We start from the raw sequence: 3091 nt of genomic DNA, 5'->3' as shown, positions 1-3091 counted from the left end.
TTCCACCATTGTTGTTGTTGAAACCTTGTTGAGGTCTCTGTTGATCCTTCCATGAGAGATTTGGATGATTTCTCCATGAAGGATTATAGTTGTTTCCATAGGATTCTCCCATGTAATTCACCTCTTCCATTGCTGGGTTCTCAGGATCATAAGCTTCTTCTTCAGAGAAAGCTTCCTTAGTACTGCTTGTTGCTGCTTGCATTTCAGATAGACTCTGAGAAATTATATTGACTTGTTGGGTCAATATTTTATTCTGAGCCAATATGGCATTTAGAGTATCAATCTCAAGAACTCCTTTCTTCTGAGTTATCCCATTATTCACAGGATTCCTTTCAGAAGTGTACATGAATTGGTTATTTGCAACCATTTTAATGAGTTATTGAGCTTCTGCAGGCGTCTTCTTCAGATGAAGAGATCCTCCAGCAGAGCTATCCAATGACATCTTGGATAGTTCAGACAGGCCATCATAGAAAATACCTATGATGCTCCATTCAGAAAGCATGTCAGAAGGACATCTTCTGATCAATTGCTTGTATCTTTCCCAAGCTTCATAGAGGGATTCACCTTCCTTCTGTCTGAAGGTTTGGACTTCCACTCTAAGCTTGCTGAATTTTTGAGGTGGAAAGAACTTTGCCAAGAAGGCATTAACTAGTTTTCCCAAGAGTTCAGGCTTTCTTTAGGTTGTGAATCCAACCATGTCCTAGCTCAGTCTCTTACAGCAAAGGGAAAAAGAATAAGTCTGTAGACTTCAGGGTCAACCCCATTGGTTTTGACAGTGTCACAGATTTGCAAGAATTCAGCTAGGAACTGATGAGGATCTTCCAATGGAAGTCCATGAAACTTGCAATTCTGTTGCATTAGAGAAACTAATTGAGGCTTAAGCTCAAAGTTGTTTGCTCCAATGGCAGGGATTGAGATGCTTCTCCCATAGAAGTCGGGAGTAGGTGCAGTAAAGTCACCAAGCACCTTTCTTGCATTGTTGGCATTGTTGTTTTCGGCTGCCATGGTTTCTTCTTCTTTGAAAAGCTCTGTTAGGCCCTCTAGAGAGAATTGTGCTTTAGCTTCTCTTAGTTTTCTCTTCAAGATCCTTTCAGGTTCAGGATCAGCTTGAACAAGTATGCCTTTATCTTTGTTCCTGCTCATATGAAAGAGAAGAGAACAAGAAAGTAGGGAATCCTCTATGTCACAGTATAGAGATTCCTTGAGGTGTCAGAGGAAAAGAAGAATAGAAGGAGGAGGTAGATAGAAGAGAATTCGAACATGTAAAGAAGGAGGGAGTTCGAATTGCACCTTGAGGAAGAATGTTAGTCCTTTAAATAGGAGGATGTGAGAAGAGGAGAAGAATTTTCAAAATTAAAGTAAAAGATTTTGAAATAATAAAAAGAAATTTTGAAATTTTGATTGAGATTTTCGAAAACTAAGATTGGGAAAGAAATCAAGTGATTTTTTGAAAAAGATTTTGAAATCAGAATTTAAAAAGATATGATTGAAAATTAATTTTGAAAAAGATGTGATTGAAAAGATATGATTGAAAAGATATGATTTAAAATAAATGTAGAAAAAGAAAGTTTTTAAAATTAAAGTTGATTACTTGACTAACAAAAAATTAAAAGATATGATTCTAAAATTTAAAGTTTGATCCTTTCTTAATAGGCAAGTAACAACTTGAAAATTTTGAAGTAAATCTTGAACTGAAGCAAGGATTTTTGAAAATAGTAAAAATAAATATAAAATGGAAAGAAATTAATTTTGAAAGAGATATGATTGAAAAGATATGATTTGAAAAAGATTTGATTTTGAAAAATTATGAAAACTTGAAAAAAATGTGAATTAAAAACAAAATCTTCCCTCTAGTGTCATCCTGGCGTTAAACGCCCAGAATGGTGCCCATTATGGCGTTTAACGCCCAAATCTCTACCTTTTTGGGCGTTAAACGCCCAGCCAGGTACCCTAGCTGGCGTTTAAACGCCAGTTTTCCTTCTTCACTGGGCGTTTTGAACGCCCAGCTTTTTCTGTTTGATTCCTCTGCTGAATGTTCTGAATCTTCAATTCTCTGTATTATTGACTTGAAAAGCATAGTTTTAAAAAATATTTTTGAATTTTTGATGATGGGAATCAATAAAAAAATGCAACTAAGATCAAATAAACAATGCATGCAAGACACCAAACTTAAAAGTTTGTATACTAAGGACTATAACAATGTAAAAATGCATGTAAGAAACAACAAAACATACAAAACAAGAGAATTTGAAGATCAAATCAATGAAGTCATCAAGAACAACTTGAAGATCAATGAAGAACAATATGTATAAATTTTTGAAAATTAGAAGGATAAAGACATGCAATTGACACCAAACTTAAAATTAGACAATAGACTCAAACAAGAAACATAAAATATTTTTGGTTTTATGATTTTAAAATTTTTTGTATTTTTTTCGAAAATTATATAGAAAAGAAAATAAAGAGAATCAAAACTTTTAATAAGAATTCCAGGAATCATGCAATGTTAGTCTAAAGCTTCAGTCTAAAAAGATTAGACATGTTTGGCCAAGCTTCAGCAGGACATTACATTCAATAGCTAAATTGATGAGAATCAATCAGCTTTTGTGATGATAAGAACATCACCTTGAAACTCTAGAATTCATTCTTAAAAATTCTGAAAAGTACCTAATCTAAGCAACAAGATGAACCGTCAGTTGTCCAAACTCGAATAATCCCCGGCAACGGTGCCAAAAACTTGGTGCACGGAATTGTGATCATCAACAATGGCGCCAAAGGACTTGGAGCTCTCAAATGTGAATCACACTTTGTCACAATTTCGCACAACTAACCAGCAAGTGTACTGGGTCGTCCAAGTAATAAACCTTACGTGAGTAAGGGTCGATCCCACGGAGACTGTCGGCTTGAAGCAAGCTATGGTCATCTTGTAAATCTCAGTCATGCAGATTCAAATGGTGATGGAGGATTGATAATTAAAAGATGAATAAAACATAAAATAAAGATAGAGATACTTATGTAATTCATTGGTGGATTTCAGATAAGCCTATGAAGATGCTTTGTTCCCCTTGAACCTCTACTTTGTTCCCCTTAA

General features: G+C 34.8%; 1 non-coding gene across 1 annotated transcript; it reads left to right on the top strand.

Moving 5' to 3' along the window:
* The first annotated feature begins 496 nt into the window (after positions 1 to 496).
* On the top strand, positions 497 to 604 carry LOC112738699 (small nucleolar RNA R71). The gene has a single exon (XR_003169644.1). It is a non-coding gene; the product is annotated as a small nucleolar RNA R71 (small nucleolar RNA).
* Positions 605 to 3091: the final 2487 nt, after the last annotated feature.

Source organism: Arachis hypogaea, chromosome 13 (genome assembly GCF_003086295.3).
Source record: "Arachis hypogaea cultivar Tifrunner chromosome 13, arahy.Tifrunner.gnm2.J5K5, whole genome shotgun sequence".
NCBI lineage: Eukaryota > Viridiplantae > Streptophyta > Magnoliopsida > Fabales > Fabaceae > Arachis > Arachis hypogaea.
The sequence above is the reverse complement of the archived record's forward strand: the minus strand, read 5'-3'. Positions and strand labels throughout refer to the sequence as shown.